Raw genomic sequence first — 21,469 nt, 5'->3', positions numbered from 1 at the left:
AAACTATATTACAGGCAGAATATTAGATTATATTTAGAGTATTAAAGGCCATGGGTCCAATTTTGAACCATGAATGACAAGTATATTTTAGTTTGATGTATGTATTTACAATGTTATATTTGTAAATTGCAGTATATCTCGCACGTATGTCTGATTTTCATCTTTTCAATCAGTTTTCGTGCTTAACCTCGATGTGATGGGACAAACACTCAGTGAGAACTTCAAAACATATTTTAGAAGCTTAAATGGTGTTCTCGGCACATTGGGCTGAGTGGACTCGTGCTATGACTGAGGGGCTGCCGGGTTCTTTAAAGTTTAATGCCAAAAGTCCTGATTATATAAAATCCTAAACTTGATGTAAAACGGGTTCAGTGATGTTATAGACCCAACTTTGAGACTTGAAGCTTTTCCTAAAATGTCAGATAACATTTGGGAGAACACAGTGGCAAACCTTTCTCAGACCAGTGCACATTGTTGTTGTGTCCTTAAGCAAGACTTTTCCCCCACCCTGCCCCTGTGTAGATGCTTCCTGTGAATGAGAGTGTATGAGGTGTGTATGAGAGATAAATGATGTTTAGAAGGGCTCAGGAGTAGATATGTGTGTTTGTACCTGCTTTATTTCATCTGAAGCCACATCTGGGGAGAGCGGGACGTCCACTTTTCAGAGCTGCTCCCCATAAAAGGAAAGGGGCGTGGTTTAGGCTGGTGTAGGATTTCACAGCCAGAGAACGTGACTGCAATGGTTGCCTGCGCGTAAGCTGTGCCAAACTTGTCTTTTGTGTGACAGCGGTTCGCCGTCGTTTTACCTGTGCTTTTTCAGGAACATAATTCTTCTCAACATCGCGGAGGCTGTCGCTGTCCGGACATTTGAGAGACAACGGGAAAACTTTAAAAAGAGTCGCGCAACGGACTGTTCCAGCTGCGCCCGCTGAACTTCCAGCAGCAAAAAGCCCGAGAGAGCTCCCGGAGGAGGAGTCAACAGGTCCAGGTATTCCTCTGCACTTGCCACTGACAGCCTGTCAACATTTGACAGCATGCGTACACGACCTGGCTTTAACGAGACCTATCGGAATATCGTGCCAAAGACATAACCTATGCGCCCGAGGATGGCAAAGGCGGAAAATGACGCACGACAATTGGGATTTTAAATGTGTTTTAATGTATTATTCATTGATATCTTCTTTTTTTTAGAGGTTTTCTCGCTACAAAATGCTCATTATATTGTCGGGTCGTGCGTTATGGGCCAGTTAGGACGAAACACTATTGCAGAGAGACGATATCAGCGATGACAGTTTCTTTATGTCAATTACACAAACCATGTGCTGTCTGTCCACCTTTGAACCGCTCAAAAGTGCCGATAAACAGACTGAACAGCCTGTTATCTGAAGAGGCGCACTCTTTCGTCACCATATTCATCATAGTCTAAAAGGGGAAATGTGCCCAGTTATTGTGCTGCAAACCCTCTTATACTTGTTTAATAGGCATTTTATTGTTGGCATTCTAAAGCAAAGTTTGTTCCTTTTGGGTGTGTTGTCCCAGGGTGTGATTATCAGCCTGTACTTCTCCTGTTCAGTGCTGTGTATATCCAGGCACTTCACTGAGAGGCAGCCACAGCCTGCATTCTTTACATGAACTGGAGTGTTCAGCTGAAACCTGAGGACACTACACAGGGACTAGAGCATTTTGAGTCAGCCTTAGAAGGTGACAGATTTGCCCCATAATTTGTTGTCACTGTTAATGAAACCATGTCAACATAACATGGCAATTTGAGGTGTCTGCATGTGTGCAAATGAAATGTGGGCTTTGTGTTATAACATTTGAATTACATCCCCCGCAGCATCAGAAACCAGCAGTGTTACCTTGTAAAACGTTAATGCCGTCTAGTAAAACCACAGATTGCAGTGCTTATTACCCTACCATTTAAAGCGCTAACAAGTACTTTGGAGATGTGTACTTCTAATTTGAGCGATCCGCTTTTTAAAACAGAGCTCCATTGTGCGTTTGAGGGTGTGTAATTTGCTCAATGATACTTGATGATAGTCTAAAGACGCCCCTCTGCTGAGATGGCAGTGTGGGCTGATTTTCTCTTTTAATGTGGGGAGCTGCAGAGGAAAGTAGGTGCCCTTTTCTGTGAAGACCTGGGACATTATGAGTGCGATGCAGAGAGAGAGATTTGATGCGGTGGAGGATTTTCTCACCCTGTCATTTTTGTTTTGTGCATTAGTATGTTATTTTAGTTTGGAGTATGGAGTATGGAGTTAAGTATGGAGCTATTTTATGAACCAAACAGAAATAGAAAAAAATAACAACTTTTCCGATAGGACATTATTGTGATATTATGGATACTGGTTGTTTAAAGTAAACCAGTGCTTCATAGCCATGGTCACACTGTTGTCCAAAACACCATCCCTTTAGTGTGTGTGTATTCCTTTATGCCTGTATGGATTCGCATGCTTGTTGTGAGTTTAAATGAGTGATGGGTTTCTTGATGTAAAGCACTTGGACTACAGAAACAAACATTTTGCATAAACAAAAATGATATACTTCTGCAGACCTTACTTATATGTTGCATTAATCTAAAATCTGTCTGACATCTCACCATATTGTGCATTTTTTACTCTGCAATGCTACCAATGTTTGCAGCGTAACATGCAGCTTTCTGTCAAACTCTCTGTCACAAGTGTCAACGGGAAATGGTTTGCCTTCACATGTGAGCAGTGCCAGTCAAAAGCCTTGCACGCTTTGGTTTCACATGCTACTAAATGTGTCACGGTAGCGGACGCTGTCGTACACACACAGACAGGCCCCCACACCATGGCCTTTTTCCTCTGCACATTGTAAAGTCAAGTGCGAATGACACTCTAAAGGAGTATTTTTTTCCTCCGGTCCTTCTTTTTTAAACATGGGGCTTGTGAGTCAGTTGTGACTGTTTTTGAGCGCTTTATTTGTCACATTTACCACTGAAACACAAAACTGAAGTAGTGGCATAAAATCACACTAGATTCTATGTTTTTCTGAATAAAGTTATGATGGAATGAGAAGGTAATCTAGCATATTTATGTTCAAAACTAGTATATGCCAAGGAATAAATAAATAGTTGGTGTACAGTCCTGTATTTGCTGTCAAAACATTTGTGTGCTCGACTGCACATCAACTGGAAATGTGTTTCAACAAACACAAGATGCAACTCTTCAAAACATGTAAACAGTAAAGTTAAATCAATCATGAACTGTCTTTTATCACATTCAAGTTAAACAGATGGCCCTGTCACGATAATTACTATATCAGCTTTGATCTTATTTTTTGGGGCTCATGATGTCTCATGTGTACATTCATGTGTTATTTTCCTGTAAAATGATAAGATTTGATCTGCAGAAGGTTGACTATGTAACTTCTATGACTCACTAAACAAGTGTTTCATTTGGCTTTGTTACTGTTACAGCTCATGTTTCTAACAATATTATACAAGGAATATCCAGCTTTGGGGTTTTTGTGTCAGTGGCATAGAGCAGTTTCACTTCTATTGTTTATTGAGATTTTCTGTAGCAATATGTCACATTTTAAAACATGTTATTGTGACTGACTAACAGTGCTAGAATAGGAGGACAATATTGGTTAACTTTATAATTTTTATCAGAGAAGAGCATTAGAGCTGTTCAGACTTTATATAATAGCCATAAACATACAGAATATAGGAGATAAAGACCACAAAGAAACATGTTCTAATAGAAGTTTCTGCATACTATTTGAAACATATCCCCCTGTTTGGACATTGGTTGTTTTTGAGTGCTCTAGTTTGCCTTGGCTTAAATAGATTTGGTGCAGTTGGCAGTGGGATAAAAGCCCAAACTAACCCTTACAAAGATTCATGTGGCTTTGATTCAGCGCGGCTCTCAATTTTCCCTTGGCCTGGGGATGTCACTGCCTCACACGCTAAGTTTGTCTTACTTCCACTTATCACTTTCAACTGCACCGTACAGTTTATACAACATGTACGCGGGCGAGAGTAGAAGCAGTGGTCTGAGCAGCTCCTTTGGGTGACAGGACAGCAGGGAGGTGTCATCCAGCACTTGCTTAATGGTAAACACCTCAGCCCCGTCCCACCTACACACTCCAGTGTTTTGACTACAATCATATCTCAGTGTACGTTTCACTCATAAACCACACACTCTCACACCACATTTAAGTGTAAGTAAAAAGCCTTTGAATTTGATTTTTTTTCCCTAAAGCTGGTATTAGATTTGAGTTTGAATAGCATTCCTGGACAAGCTTAAATAAAACACTAAATTTGTTGAGTGACATACATTGTTGACATATTGACAAACCCGATATCTCAAAGGATTATATTGACGATAATATTCAGACAATATTATGGCAATCCACCAGAAATGTGCTAAAATCTGCCTCTAAATTGTTTTTACTGCAGACGACACTCTATATTATAATTTTTCATATCTCCAAAACAACAATTGCAACATTATCAAATTTTGTATATATTTCCCTCTATTAGTACCGCTGTTTTATACAATCAGCGATGTGATGAGAGCCATCTGGAAATAAAGGAAATATCATGGTTCAGCATCAGAGTGAGATAAAGTGGGTGGGGCTTAATATTCATTCTCTACCATGTTCTTTACTTACTGTTCAGAATTAGACACAGACCCTTTAACTTCAGATTTGAGTACTTCTTTGACCCCCACCCCCGTTGGTCTCTGAAAAGGACATAATAGAAAATTGCTTGTGTTCTTCTGCATTTTTCTGCTAATGAAACAGTCCAAAAATCAAATTGGGATATTACAGTGGTTTGGCTGTAGTGCCCACTGACGTCGACTTTGCCTCAGGGAGCAGGGCGAGTGTGGGAAAAAACAGTGGAGCAGCGGGATGGGGGCTGGTACCAGGAGAGAGACAGAGGGAGAGAAGGAGGGGAGATTTGGGGAAAGGGAGTGCTGTGATGTTGTGATGTCTTCTCCACCGGCAGCAGTTGGATATGTCCGCTCGTGCATACTGATCACTCTCAGTATTTCTACAATCTCTTGTCAGGTACGGAGGGGGTTAATTCGCTCCTTTTATTCCTCCCTTTATGGCTTTGATGGTATTAAATAATCTTTACGTGTCAGAGTGCACAGCTCCCAGTGTTCCTGACGGTGCAGAGCAAGAACAATTAGGTCAGAGCGGCAGAATAACTCGGTTTCATCCACGGCCTTAAAGTGGCAGGGCACCTCACTTCAACTCAGTATTTGTATTCACCTCCAGGTTTCAAAGTGAGACTTTCAAAGAGGCTCAATGCCAAGGGCGTTATCAGAGTCTACAAAGAAAACATAGTGTCTTATTCGAGTAATAATAACACGGCCCAGAACGAATCATTGGTTGAGGTATTTTAGGTTCTTGATGTTAATTTGCCTCCAGAATCAGGCCACATTTGCTTCTCTCTTAATGAGGCTGAGCTAAAGACCTATAACCTATTATCCTGCTCATTGATCTGTGGACTGAATTTGAGAATGATTTGTGCACGTTTTGAAGAGTGCTTCAGACAAAGAAATGACCAGAAAACCAAATTAACCTCATTGGACTGATCCAGTGCAATTAGATCAGCCCAACATAAACCACAGGCCTTTTGTTTCTCGTGCAAACTCAAGCACATGATGTTCATTACAGAACTTGTTGACCTGTTAGCTCCTGTTAGATTTCATCTTCCCTGTTCCCACCACTTGGCCCTCCCTTCAGACTTTCATTACCCTCCTCACAGGCTTCGTACTATTTTCCACTCTCAGTTTGTACCTTGGCGTTTTGCAGAAGGACCTGTGCCCAGTCGGACAGTCCCCCAGTGTGATGGCTGACATTTCCACTCAAAGAGCCCCATTGTTGCTCCTTAATCCCTCTCCAGCCTCCTCTACATAAAACAATGGTATCAATTGCTGCCACTGAGTACATCCACAGCTCTGAGTGAGAAGCCAGTCTGCCAGACGTCGATTGGACAGTCAGTCCACCTCTTCATCACACTGATAGGGTGAGCGACGGAGCTCTGTTATCTGCGCAAAGTGACCACAGCCTTGTAAAGGCACAAATAATGGTTTGTGTATGTATTTATTTTCCCAGGGAGACGCAGATGTACACCTCCCCCAGCCTCCTAATGAATGCTCTCCATTCTATTTTCTTCATTTTCCCCAGGACACTGCCATTACCTCTGACAGATGATATGTTCTTTGACTAAATGGGAATCCTGAGATGCTGTCATTGGAAATTGGATTTACACACCACCTCTTCCTTCTCTGTTGGCCTGTTTTTGCTGTTGCTCTCTTGCATCCCTGTGCACAGAAGGTTAATATAACTCTGAGCTCAGTCTACAGCAGCTGCCAAAGCCCCACAGATTCCTGCATCACCAGTGTCACCTGTGTCTGTCAGCATTTACACATCTCACCTTTGGGTTAGGAAAACTTTGACTTGAACTCATGTAATTGGACATTGGACAAACTTGTCAGTGTGCAAGCTTGCATTTTCTAAGAGTATCTGGTAGCACTTGTCTCAATTCTACTGAATTACTGCATCTCTTCTGTCTTCTTTGGCCCCTATTGAGTCTTGACGTGTTAGATCCATGAGCAGCCCCACGTCCAGTTTCAAAGCAAAGCCCAAAGCAAAGTATCTTACACAGATTTCAGTGGAACAAATCCTCTCCATTGTGCCTCCTGTGTGGGCGTCTGAGGCAGTTGACAGTGTATTACCCAGCTGCTGCTGCTGCAGCTGTCTGCACATTAGCTGGAGGAGCTGGGTCACATTTATCAGTGTGAAGTGAACAGCACAGGGGCCAGATAATGGTCCTGAACAGAGATGATACCACAGTGCCACTGTAGCTCCTGCAGCTAGCTGCAGCTCAGCTCATAGCATTGTTATCACATGCCTTATAGCTGCTCCATGGACTCTATACACAACAGGGAGTGAGCCACTACTACTGCTTCTGCCTCCACGGGCTGTCATCGCAGTGAAGCCAGAGCACTGAAGAGCCATCCCACCACATCATTGTCAGCATACATCCTCTGAGAGGACGGCCCTGTGTTTTCAGTTCCAAATCATCCCAAAATTATGCACCAAAAACAATTACAGACTAATTGCATGGAGGCTACCTTTGTACAGCTGCAAGTGCACTCATTAATCAGCAGTGACAGTTAGGGGCAAATTGTTTATGTACTTACTAGAAATAGTTTTCCATGTACATTGAGTTTGAAACAAGTGTCTCGCTAACATCAGCAGAGCCAATGTTCTTTCTGGCATTTTTATACCAGAGACACTATAAACATACTTATACTTTGGTTTGTATTTGTTTGTAGTTCATTTCGTGTCGACATATTTTCCATTTTTCATGTTTTTAATAACTTTGTAATATGGTGCAACATGCAGCATATGGCTGCCAGTTATGATCAAGTGCGCCTATAAAGAGGTAACGGCAATATGCAAATGCTGGCGGGCTAATGGAACAGTAATGTCATGAAGTAGGCTGTGTATGGGCAGTAATGAGCTCTGCTTATTGAGTGCTGATGGCTTCTTCTGAGACGCCATTGTTTTGTCTGTTTTTGTTTGGGCTTCATGAGCAGCACATTATACAGCACAACACGTGCACATGTACACTCTGAGATGCATGATCATTACATCTGCACTGATTCATAGCATTGGAACAAAGCCATATTGATAAATACCTGGAGTCCTTGCCCATTGAAACTGAAACTAAATTGGGCAGAACTGAGACAGATGCGGCGCAGTAAATTAAACAAGCAATCTTCTCTGTTGGGTGACAGCACAATGGTGATTAGGGTTTCATGTGAGCTGCCCTACATTATTTATGGCTGTGCTGTGGGCTGCTTCACTTGAATAGACCCACAGTCCATTGACTGGGCACATTACAGGAGGCTGACTTGTCGAGAGGGAGGGGGTTAAAAATGGCTTTATTTCCTCTTGAGGAGGTCCATTTTCATCTAAATGAAGGTGGGAGCCCCCAGCGTGTTGTTTCCAGACCCAGCGTGTGTGAAATGTGTTGACTGAGGTCCAAGAGGTTCCTCTGAGCACGGCCTGGCTCCTTGTTCAGGCTGATTTCTGCTCAAACTCCCATTTATACACATCAGCCTCTCCTCGTTTTCTTGGTCACTGCCTGCTCAGCTTAGACTTGTTGCCAGCACACAACTTGGCGTTTTCCTGGGTCCACAGCTGAGGCTAAGGATGTCCTAAACAAATGGTTTGGGGCTTGTAATACATCTGTATTGACCTGTGCATAGGATAAGAATGAGAGAGTACCTTTGTACCACATTATGTGCTTGAGTTAAAGTGGTCACACATTAAAGGGTTTAATAAATGACCTCTGTCCTTTCAGCTGATCACCTGATTAAAAAAAAAAAGAAAACATTCTCTAAATCTCTACATAAACTCCTTGTCATAGAGCAGTAGCGGGCTTTGGCTTTTATGGGTAACCAAGCAGACTTTGGGTGGACATCAATGTTTATAACAATTACAGCATTTTTTTTTATACAAACTGCATTGCAAATTTGTGTATTTACTTTTTTCTGACATATACTATTGCTCACTGCTATTTTTATCTATGTAATTAGTATTGTGCATCTAGAAACCATATGAGTGACATATGGCGGCTCCACACAAATATAATGTACTACACATAACGTGTATTTATGAACATATACTAACAAGGTGCATTGGTCTGACGGGTGCTGGTTAAACACAGCTCTGCGTTAGAATAGCACACAGACGCAAATAGAAACCACGTCTTTCCTGAAGAAATGTCCTGTATTTTCCTGAAGCGGAGCAGGTCCAGAACAGCCACATGTTCCTCTACACATGTGTAATAGTTCTGTTATTTCACTAATGCTGTCGCTTCATAAACAGACCAGCTGCTGTCACTTCACTGCTCCATCTGGAATTAAATGACTGCCTGTATTACTAATTAACATCTAATCACTAGAAACCTGAAGCTAAAAACAAGTTATTTTAGTCACTTGTGTTGAAAGTTGGTGCTGCTGTTGTCGTCTCCTGCTGCAGATGTGCACTCACTAGAAACGTCCTCAAATGTACGAGTCCCATGGATCTATAATATGGGTTTATTCAGAGCAGTTTGAGCCAGCTGTGGTCCTCAGTATGCATATACAAGCATCTAAAACAACCGGCAGGCCCCTCCGGTTGCAATGGCACATGTAGAGAGTGTGGCGCGGCATGACATGGGCCATGGGAAAACGGGATTCTTTCGATATATTTCAAAACCATTCAATTATAGTTGATTTTAGATTTTATTGGACATGCACTGCTTGCCTTGATTACCATTACTGCACGCCCCTGTCATGGGGTACACAACTGTGACATTATACTTATCAAACTTTTTAAGGACCCCTTTTAAAAACAAGATGGCACATCTTAAGTACAATGTGTAGATTAATTGTTAACCTTAATTTTCTATTTAAGGTTAGCTAAAAGTTAAATCTAAACTTTTCTTTCCATTTTCTTTTGTATTTTCCTCTAAACTATAATGGATCCGATTTTGTAAAGTGGCTGGGACATTTTGGATGTGTGCCTATTGTTTCACCTAAACATATGTGCTCTGACTTCTAAACATACTCAGTTCACCTCAGTCCAAATAGGCACTGTAAAATGTTATATTATTGCTTTGCGTAACGGCTTTGTTGATTTTCCAGCTAACAAAATAATTCAACACAATGGAGCGGCAGTTTGCGCTTCAGCCTCACAGCAAGAAGGTTGTGGGTTTGACTCTCAGGTAGCATGGGTCTTTGTATCTGGACTTTGCATGTTCTCCCTGTGCCTGCCTACATTTCCACTGAGTGCTCTGGTTTCCCTCTACCACAAAAAGCATGCACAATCCCCTCTGGGGCCAGGAATCCCCTGCAAAAGAAATTCTTAATTTCAGTGGGACTTTCCTGGTTAAATAAAAGTCATTGAAAGAAACAAACTTTAATACAAAGATTCATATTTACAAGCATTCTCTAAGTCTAATGGATCAGATTCATTACCTCTGGCAAAGCTTGCATCTCTTTTAATTTGTGTTTTGCTTGTGCTTTCCAGAGCTATTCTATTACAGCTACAAACAAACAGTCTATTTTTGTGAGCTGTTGTCATGCTGACTTTGATGGATGTCTCTTGCATGCTTTAGTCCTAATGATCTTCCCACAGTCTGATTCCCCGCTGGACTCTGGCCCAGTTTGATCCACTTGTCCCGCTGCAGAAGCACAAAGCTGGGCCGCTGTTCCTCTTCCTGTGGGGCGGTGCATTGGGGGCGTGTCCTCTCTGATAAGACACTGCCAAACTGCGTCCTTGGTCTCAATTCTTCCTTTATCATTAGCTCCATGTTGAATGTCAGTATAGCTTTGAGGATCATCTGCATTGGGATAACTTGTATGGCTTTCATCAGGACTTCTATAGCGCCAGTTGTCTTTCTTTTCCATAACCACAACCGCAGCCTCCTCATCCTCCAACCATTGTTTTGCTATCAAATGAAACTCAATTTTGAGTCCCTCACATAGAGCATGAAATACAAGCTCTCATGTTGGCATTGGCAGATTTTTAAACTCCTGATCTGATCCAGACTTTGCTCATTAAATAGTCAAAATGATGTAACGATCCACTGCTGCTGTCGGTTCGTGCCAGCCATGTTTTTCCATTTAGTGATCCCAATATTTGTCTTTGTCATAAACGCCAGTGCATCTGGTTGCCACTATTGGACTTTGACATCGAAATGTGCTCAGATTCTTGCGAGGGAAGCAGCGTGGCTCCTCGTTTAACTGTTAGAGGAGCTATGATGAATGCTACTAATCACCTCTTGACCCCGAGAGGTTGAGCTTTGGCCTTTTGCCCATCACCCCCTCCTCCCAGCTGTCTCCGATCTGCTTCTGTGGAGCACCATCTACTCTTTGTCCTATTGACACTATAACTCTATCATGCCTTTTCATTTTTTGTCAAGATTCTGCAGTAAATGTACAGGAATGTGATTACAGTGTGCCATAGTAAATACACTTACATTTCTTTTGTTCCCAGCTTTGGTCTGACCTCAGTACCTCCAATATCTATGGTAGTTTTTAGCCCCATATACTGCAAAGATAAGTAAATAAAAGGCCGTGCGAGATTATCAGAAAAATAATCTTTTGAAATGAATTTGTTTGAAATTCCACAGAAAACGACTGTGCACACACATACAGTGCATATCTCCTCTGGAAAGGCTTTCTCTCCCCAAAGATTTGCAAAGGAGCTTTTGTTCTCTAGAATATCCACCTGATAATATTGGGAGCTGGCACCTTGCCTGAACTAGTTGGATTTAAAAGATGAAAAAGCCTTCTGGTGTTGTACCTGGTACACTTCGGAGCACAATGGCCCAGATTTTAGTTCAACCCCCAATGAACCAGTTTCTTTTACTAGCTTAAGATCAACAGTCCGCACACAGGTAGGACGCTCAATGAAGGCAACACAATACAAACTCAGCGTCATGCCAATATTTACATGCTCCCTTTTAGTCCTTGTCCTGGCAGTCTAAAACTACTCAGTGCAAGCCATGTGGTAGTGGTAAGCTGCGTGAAAGTGCTACTCATAATTGAAGAATACAGCTAAATCGAGGCTTGACAAATCGACTTTCTCCATGTCCACACATTCAGAGTCAACGGATTAGGCTCTAATTTTAGTTCCACTTTATCTTGTCAGCTCCTTGTATGAATTTTTCTGCAAGTAACAAAAGTGTGAAGGCTTTTAGGGTGTCAGGGAGGGTGCAGGGGGATTGGGGATTGTCAGAGAGGCACGCCTGAGAGAAAGAGATTGCCTGTAGGCAGGATGGCCTTTACACACAAGTGGAGTTTCATGTTATTTCTCTGGTGCTTCGTCACAATACAGATGGTTACCGTTGTGGGATACATTATTTTACTGTAAAATGGAACCTTTCTCGCTCTTTCCGAAAATACATTAATTTAAATGGGAAAGGCTATAAATGGGCCTTAACAGTGTCATTGTGCGCCCTAAGCATCCAGAAGTGCACTTTAGAGTGGACTTCTGCAAGTCAGCAGTAAGTCCCTCGTCTGTGAACAAAACCACTTTTGGGCTTATTCCAATGTTAGTTAGTGTCTGATAACTTACACCTTTCCATCTTGTTTGTGTTTGGCTGCTGTGACGCACTATCAATACAAAGCAACTATCAATAGCCACTGGAGGCCGTTGCATTTAAAACAATGTGGGACACAGGAGTCAGTGTGCATTCAGCACTTTTGAATAGCCATCAGCTTATTGATTCCCCTTCAAGGTCGCTATCAATTGCTCTCTACTCAGTCTTTTCACTTTATGGCAGTGTACGGCAAACATGTAGTCAAAAAATGTCCAGTTGATATGAATAGGGAACTCCATTAAAAATAACGGCTATGGCAGCTGAACTGTGATTGGCTCCTCTGAGTGGATCCCTGTTTTTTGCAGCCACTGTTTGGGTGTGATTATGTAATCCATCAGGGCATTACCATAAAGGGGAGGGGGTGAGGCATCCAGGCCACGCAAGTAATAGCAGTGCTGCTGATGATCATCGTCTAGCAACTGCCCAAGGGCTGGAATGTTTTGTGCACCGATGTGTCCGACAGGTGGCTCAGAGACGCTAATTGATTAATGATCAGAGTGATATATGATCCCACAGTCAGCCCAAACATAAAGGCTCAGAGCAAAGTGTCGCCCTAAATCATTTCCAACCAGGCCAGTAAACCCAAAACAGTTTCCCTATTAACATATGAAAGGGCAGCGGGCAGCGAGGCTATCCCTCCAGTCCTTTGTGGAGCGCCTATTATCACTAAGCAAAGTCTGAATTAACATAATTTTGTACCAGATGAATAATGACAACAAAGATGATGTTGTAATAAGGCTCATTCAGCACTAATGAATGATTAGCATCAGCTGCGCCCTTTGATTTCCATGGCAGTTTTAAACCTGTTCATTGGTTCCTCTATATAACCTGCTGAATGCAATAATATTTGCGTGTAGCTGTAGCTGCACAGTGCTACGGCTGTGATAACATAACTCTAAGCCTATGCCAGTGGCTCATTTACATACTGCTTTACATCAGTGCTTTTGTTGTGTACATCACAGAGCTGACACTTATTCCACATAGGCCTTGTCAGATTCTTGCTGAATGATTGGACATTAGCAGAATTCACCTGCCCCTAGATGATCATATTTCTGACCGGTATTCCACATTACACTGTCAGAGTGGATTAGTCTGTGCTCCCTCACTGGGCTCAGGCCCTCTCACTCTTGCTGCTTATTTACCATTCCACAGGGTGCCTTGCGTGACCCTCCTCATTGTTTTGTTTGGATGACTCTGAAGGACAATGGCAGTGCGCGGCCTTGGCCAGCGTGTGTGAATCTGCATCTGTCCATGGGGAGTGCTGTGGTCCCGTGTCAGCAGAGGTTATGTGATCTATGTGTGACTGAAGGGGCTTTCCAGCTCTCAGTCAGGGAGGAGGAGGAGAACACTGCACTGCCTGTGGAGTTCGAGAGAAGTGACTTAAAACAACACTTTGTGTCTCTTTTAATGTGAGCTCATGACTCTCCCTGCAGGGCAGCCCGTCCTCTCTGACTATGCTCTGCTCTGGAGCCACAAGCACGTTTTATCACACAATGCATCTTTAGCTGCAGAGGTGTCACTTAGTAAGTCTCATGTTGAACCTACTCAAATTACAATGCTGTTTCTGTCCATAAACTTGAACAAAGTGAGAAAGTAAAGGCATATTCCTTTAACATAATGTAAGGAAAAAAGCTTAGGTTTACATGGCATATACTGGTATTTGTAGTGCTAGATGGTTGTGGTGCTATGTTAAACAAATTCACATACATAACAAATAAATAAATAAATAGAGCTGGGTATTGAAACTCGGTAGGAACCAACTGAAGAGTTTTGGTCAGTAGTGGTACTGAAAAAACACAGTTTGTTCGGTGCCAACTTTTGGTTCCTTGGCTTTAAATGCATCAATGAGCCAATAAATACACCGCACTGACAAAAAACATAAACAACTCATGTTTTAACATAGTCCTACATGTGTTCAAACAAACCGCCGTGTATCATCTTACCGGTAAAACAGAGATGAAGGAACAGCGTGCAGAGTTGCAACGTATCCACTCAAAAACGCATCAAGCCTCCAGTACGGGGCCTTTACAGTATCTCAAAGTCCAAATGCATAATAATAAATCCACATCCAGTCACAGTCTGCTGTGTTCATGTAAAGCTGAAACCAAACAGATAATGAACTCCAAAATCCTCCTCCTCGTTGGTCCTACATAAATGTGGTGTATTAAATATATCTGGTGTGGAGCGCATCTGTGTAAAAATGTATCCAAACAAGTCCACATAAAGTTCGCCATAATCCTCTGCTCCGGTAACCGTGTAGTAAAAGTGTAAACAAAAAGCAGCTCCATGAGATGCCTCTCATCTAATGTGCAGTATATGAAGAAAAGAAAAATGAAAGTGTGTGAGTCCACATGAGGATCAGCTGTGTGCTCTGGTTCATTTTCATACATTTGTTATAACTGGACAGCATATAGCCTAGTACTAAATATGAATTAACATAGTTATAATGTAATTCAAGGATTAATAATACTGGCCATTAATTTACATGTACAAAAAATACAGGCACAGAAAAAAGAACCATCTAGGAACAAGTATCGAAAAGCAGGTATCATTAAAATATCAAACGGTACCCAGCCCTAATTATAGCCTATACATGTTGGACTAGTTTTGAGGAATATAGCCTTGAAACAGAAATAAAGTCCAGAGAATTTACTTGAATTAAAGAAAGCAATATTTAGACTACTTACAAGTAGTGTGTGTGGACAGTCCCATGCAGAGACTGTATAAAACTCATTGTATATGTACACATTCAAACTATAGTGGCCTCTTTGTTGGTGCACAGACCAGTCAGGCCTCTTGGTACTTTGCACAGTCCAGTCAAGACTATCAGTAGTTCTTGTCCTATTTAGTTAGTTTTCTATGATTGGAATATCATGTATTTGTCTTGATCACAGCTGTGAGACTCATAGATATGTCATTATCCTTACCTTATCTTCACATGACCTTAGTACATTAATGAACTATAGCAGTGGTTGTACAAAATGGCTAAGCACAGTTATTTATCCTAACAATAGAAACCGCAGCAAGCTGGTGGACATAATCGGGCATAGAATCCATGTGATGCAGTGGCCTCGATGTTGTATTATTCTTCCTGGCTCCCTCTTGTTGAACCTGAGGTCTTGGTGGTGCAGTATATTGAGGTGCATTGGAAAATGGACTACAGATGGACTGTCTGAGCTGCCGTATGTGTATGTCTCTACTCCTGTATTTGTGACCGTGTGCTCTTCAGGTGAGTTTGTGCTGTAAGTTGCTTCTCATCAGTTTGGATGGATATGTGATTACCCCTGGCGACTCCTGTCCACTTTCATCAGTGTAGTGACTTCCAGCCCCTGCCCACCCAGACACACTTCCTACTCGCAGTGTAAACGTCTGTCACTTTTGGACCGGAGCTCTGCTCATTGTCAACCCAAGTATTTAGATGAACAAGAATGTCAGGCTCATGAGGATTGTTTAACTGAAAGATTTCACATCTGCAAAGAGACTCAATATTAACATGTAATATAATAATAACATGTTTGTTCTGTTATGGTCTAACTACAGGGTGTGCAGGTTTTATAATAAGAACCTAAGGTGATAAGATCATTTCATGTTTCAAGACATCACATTGACTAAATAATGACAGAGTAAAAATGCTAAGAAAAATTAGGCAAAAAATATGACTGTATGTTTACACAATCATGCATAAAATTACTGCATAACCCAACATTCGTAAACTTTACTTCAGCAACACAAGCAGAAACAAAAAATCCATATCGGCTCTAACCATGAGTATCATTTATTGCATAAAACAGCTCTGATTACTGCACATATTGAAGAACAATTCAGCATATACCCAGTAGTATTACTGTTCTTACAGCCTTTGAAGTTAAAAGTGTAACTAGTCCCAGACTCCCAGTCGAGCTTTATGAGCCTAAGACATATCTTATTGCTGCATGTTTGCGGCACTCTTGCTATTTCCCAAAATAAGTACTTAGCCATAAAATGGTTGAAGCTGATGGTGATGATCTTTTAAATAGTTTTACAGGCTTTTAACAGACGGCCTACATTTAGCTACAGTGGGTAACATAACACAACTGTTTTCTATTAAAACTGTATCAAGTGTTGCTCCATTGTATTTCACTGTGAAACAGCTTAATTAGGGATGCACTGATCCAATACTGGTATCGGATATCGGCTTCCAAATATCGGTTCAGTCTATTTCTATTTTGGACATATAAATTGATGAAATCGATCTATACTGGACGTAGTCGGCCCAGAAAGACTCTAATAATGATAATATTATAATAATGTTTGAATTTTTATTTATACAAAAACGTTGTGTAGTTACTTGAGAGATAAATAAGAGCTACATACCAAATTTGGATCAGTTCTGTCTTTTTTCTTTTTCTTTTAAGGAAACAAATTGTGTTTCCAGTCTCTGCACTGGTATTGATTGATATTGGGTATGGGCAGATACTTCAACTATACTATCAAAATCGGTATCGGAACTGAAAAAGCGGGATTGTTGCATCCCTAGTCATAATTCTTCAGTCTGTAGCCCAAAGAGGCACATTATACGGACACTTAATGTTAAAGCAGTACTTATGAGGGCTGTGTGAGTTGCTTGTGTTCACGAATTAGTGTGAAATTCTTTTGCTGCTTGTAAAATGACATCAAGGTCACTTTGGTCTGCAGGGAGGGACTTTTCGTACTACTGTCAGATCATGCCCCAATTAAAACGCACTCATTACCACGCCTGTCACAAAACATCTGTCCCGATGCATTCTGCTTTATGCTCAACACAGAACAGCAGTGGCCATAGTGAAGGGAGAAACGTCTAGAGGAAAAATGATACTTGCATTTGTACATTTTTATAAACCGCTCAATTCTCAGGAAAGAGGAAAACATATCTGTTTCTGTTTCAGAAGGAAATAACATACACTTCTTTTTATACTTTTAACAAATGTATTTCTTTTTAAATGGTTTTAACTGCAGTTGGGTAATCTGACAATATTACAAAAAACTAACAAACATGCTTTTTCTCGTGTCACAATTTTCAATTCAGTTTGATTTAGTTTTAATAAAAAGATTTCAGATTTGTAATTGCCAGTTCCATAGTTGTAATTTCTTCCTCTAAAGTCCTCCAAGCTGCATGATTTTATTGGCAGAGGATTAACTGTAGACCTTTCAAATAGAAAGACCCAAGCTGATTATTGATGATTAGAAATTAATCTCTATCTCGATTCAAATCTGATTTATTGCATAGCCGCACTTCGCATTCATATGACATCTGTTCGCTCTTTCAAAGCTCTTTTTAAACATGTACATACCCAAACCTTTTTCCTGTTATTTTCAGGGAATTGTTTTAACCTTTTTTCCACAACGCCTGCCACACAAAGGTGCTATTTATCAGTATGTCTGACTGTCATGTGCCTGTTTAAATTTAAATCTGGGATCACACTTGTAGCATGTAGGATTCAGCACACTCGCCTTCACTGTTGTTTAAGTTACACATTCCTTAGTGTTTTTTTATAATCATTGGCATATCTTTCCTGCTAAGATGAGATGACACACTATATTAGCTCTGTCTTCTTCTGACCAATGGAGGCGCCTCTCTGTCCCCTGTGTCAGTGCGTCCGGAGAAGGGGATTTCTCCACTGCCAACTGATTCACATTGCAGTAATTGAGTTGTAGCCATAAGCGCTACTGTGCTCGCCACGGCCCGAGGTAATTCTCACACCACAAAAGCCCTGTTTCACTCCACTTTTCACGTGACGTCCGAGCCGACAGATGCGGATTGGAAAAATATGTCGGGAAAGGGGTGGAGTCATTACGGCTCTAGTGGAGGAAGGAAAAAGCCGTAAGAGTTTTCGGTATATTGCAAGTGGTTCGCTGCCAAGTAAAGGGGCCAGGGGAGTCGCTCAGTCTGCAACATGTGGATAAGGACCACAAAGCTCCCGGTTTCAAATATCTCTCTCTCTGTTTCTCTTCAGAGCTTAGGAACTGCAATCGATTCAGGGCCAGATTGACGTTTTTGGGGTAAGCCCAAATGTGTCGCTCCTGTCAGTTGTCGGTAATTGGACATGTTCGCACTCCACACTTGACTTTGTGGGGAGCAAATTCATCCTTCTCTGTATACATAACATTAGGATGGGTTTGTGGTCAGGATCATGACTAAGATTTTTGGCATTACATCACTTTGTCTCCTCCTCACTGTCACCCTGCCCCACCTGCAGAGATCACATGAGGAATGGAGATTTTTGAACTTGGTCTGAAAATAATGATTACCTTTTTAGTTTTAGTGCTCCAACCATGAGCATATGGACTAAACTCAAATTAATCACATGAAGTCAGAGAAACAGTTTTAAATGAGGTATACTTAAGTTCTATTTCGACCATTTGTTCTGTTTTGTAAACTTTCATGCTGCATTAGGCCTGGTTGCATCATAGTTGGATCTGGAAGCGGGCAGATTTGCTCCGTCATGTTAAAGCGACAAAGGCCAAGCAGAAACAGATATTCATCATTAGGAGCTGGCCTAGTCTGGCAATACACACTGGTGGATTGGGTAATCAAAGTTACATATAATCAAAAAATAAATTATTGGTGTGCTGACGTCAATAAGGTTAATTTTGTTATTATTATTTTCTTTTTGACTGATCTGATTAAAACAAACATAACAAGTTACTTGTGTGCTTGTTCTGAAAGGAGAACGTGAAGGGAGAACTCATTGTGTTCCATAAATCTGGTTTTGTTCAAGCGCCGACTACAGTAAAGGTTAGAGCCTACTCCTTATCTTTTATCTCAGTATCAGGAGAAAACAGTACCGTAACCATAGCTACCACTGTAAACACGCCTGTCTTGTGATTGCACTTGTCTGTGTTGAGTTCACTGTACAATATGGAAATGACTGCTTCACTAACACTTTTGGCAGGATAGTAATTATGAGAACTGTTCTGTTGTGTAGAACCAATGCACATTTTCAGCCCATGTTTTATGAAGAACATAGTTTCACATGACTGTAAAATATTAGCTGCTTCATTGATTTTATGTGGAGAGTTGGCAGGGCACAGCCTGTTACAGTGTTTTACTTGTATCCCTGACCTCACGGCTTGTCTCCACATAAAGCGCTATTAAAGCCCTCTTCACCAACATCATTCAGATAGCGTTCATAAGTGGGTTGGGACGTGGCCCCAGCAGTTGATGTGGAACACATGCTTTTAATGATTCACACTCGGTGTGCGGTAGGTCGCTTTGCTGCTGTGCCTCTCCCTCTCCTCAGACCACTGTTGACTTTCTATCTCCAGAGAAATGTCTTGTTTATTCATGGTTTCCATACATTGTCACTTCACTCCACATTCTTGATCCACTTTTTTGCCTTTGGAGTAAACTTTTGTGTCTGTGACAGTTTTAATAACTCTTAGGCATTTATGGCTTTCGACAGAAGGCGTGGATTAAAGTTGCGTTTGTCAGATTTGTCAGAAGTGTAGAGTGTTGTGCTTGAGTGCACAACTTGAGGCTCACTTGGGCTTTCGGCTGCATATCTCATTGCGTGGCATTTGAATATTTACTGTGGCAGTGTGCTTCTTCACTAGTGCAGTCTGCACCATCGCAGCTGCTCACTCAACTTTATTTTGCAATCGTCAGAGCTCACTCCACCCACAGTTTCTTTTTTTTAGACAGCACCATGAAAAATGGAGATGTTTGACAAGCCTGCATGAATGTCATTGAGGCAGCAGTTCTCCCCTGTGCCTCCTCCTCTCAGCTGACGCTGTTATCTGAGATATGTGCGTAAACACAGTTTGTGCTGAAATGTGCCACCACGTGACAGGCAGTGGGTGCGCTCTCCACATCCAAGCTGACATCAATTGCTTCCTGTTTTTTGCGTTTCCTCTAACCACTTGGTGGAACACTTTTCCACCCAGGCCTTTGGTTTTCCTCTTTTTTGTCCATCACTTCCTCGTCTCTCTCTCTCGTGTCCCACGCCCCTCTGCTTGGCCTTGTCTGACCTGGTCTTCCTTTGCACACTGACTGGACAATCACACAAACATGCATGATGCAAAGACAAATGAGGGGCTTCCTCCTCCGAATCACCGTAGAATGTCTTTTATGCACCGGCTGACCTTGCTGGACCAAAGTGCTGTTGGCGCAGAGAAGAGGACTGAAAAAACACACTCACATACAAGGCATTGTGTTAATGGGCAGGACTTAGCCGCACTAGCAATAATGATTGTGTTGTCATAATTCACTGCCTGTGTTGAAAAGCCACAAAGCTATTTTCTGTTTAGCATTATTGTGGGTAATTGAGATTTTCACACTTAACTTGATGACTGCAAAGCCAGCAGTCCTGTTTATAGTGTTTCATGTGGTATTTGCTTGTTGTTGTTTTTTTTTTGTTTTTTTTTAACAATACCAATAACCACTGGCATAATCAACTGAAGCTTCAGTAAAACTGATTGTACCATTTGCAGTGGTAAAATAGCCTCATACAGTGTTTCAGTTCTTGAATTGAGCAGAGAGCAGACATAAAGCATGACGTCGGTCTGTATGTGAACCCTAGTCACTGCGACCTCCCCAGATCTGAGTGTTGCTTCAAAGGCCCGGCCCATATTGTGCACACAGAGCTCATGCACAGAGGAGAGGGCGTAGCTAACTGTACATGAGCAGCCTGCTGTTCCTCTTCGGGGCGCCTCCTGACAGGAACTTGGCAGTGAGGAAACATAAACAAATTCCCCGTGGTGGGCTGGCAGGCTGGGCGGCCCGCTCCCCCTTTACCATGAGAGAGACTCCGTGAGCACCAGAGCACCATGGGCTGTGGGACATGGCTGTAAGAGGGACAGGTGCTGCCTGTACTCACTCTGCACACTTTTTCTTGAACTTGTCACAGTTGTGTTTGGGACTCCCAATCTCCTTCCACTCTATTGTTTTAGTTTGACAGTGATGGCTGCTACTCCAGCTGCACTGACCTCTCCGAGCTCTCAAACTCTACAGTACAAAGGCTGCCTGGGGTTTGGATGTTGCTGCCAACAATCCCAAAGTGGCTGCTTGTGCTTAAAAGGCAAAAACTATAGCAACAGATGACGTGTCATAACTTCTGCTATTGTCCAAAGTAAAGTCTACAAGTTTCATGATTATTATTTTGTACATTGTTGTTCATTTGTCCCATATTTATTCAAAAGCTGAACTGAAATCATTGACTCATGACAGTTGATTAACATGTTGTCTCCTAGAGCGTCTGATCTGTTCAGTATGTCCAGAGAGACACTTGGGGGCGGTCCTCACTTGTCCTTCTCTCAAACAGAAGTGTATTGTGCAGCTCACCCTGGTGCCTGTCCAAAGCTAAAGAG

General features: G+C 41.8%; 1 protein-coding gene across 2 annotated transcripts in view; it reads left to right on the top strand.

The window, feature by feature from the left end:
- The first annotated feature begins 709 nt into the window (after window positions 1-709).
- raraa (retinoic acid receptor, alpha a) overlaps window positions 710-21,469 on the top strand; it is a 127,646-nt gene continuing 106,886 nt past the window's right edge. The window contains exon 1 of one of the 2 annotated variants that reach the window (XM_033985365.2): window positions 710-988. The gene's annotated coding sequence lies outside the window, so the exon portion shown is untranslated. The remainder of the gene's footprint in view (window positions 989-21,469) is intronic. The other variant, XM_033985366.2, reaches the window with a different exon arrangement.

Source organism: Periophthalmus magnuspinnatus, chromosome 19, assembly GCF_009829125.3.
Source record: "Periophthalmus magnuspinnatus isolate fPerMag1 chromosome 19, fPerMag1.2.pri, whole genome shotgun sequence".
NCBI lineage: Eukaryota > Metazoa > Chordata > Actinopteri > Gobiiformes > Gobiidae > Periophthalmus > Periophthalmus magnuspinnatus.
This window is presented reverse-complemented; position numbering and strand designations above follow the sequence as displayed.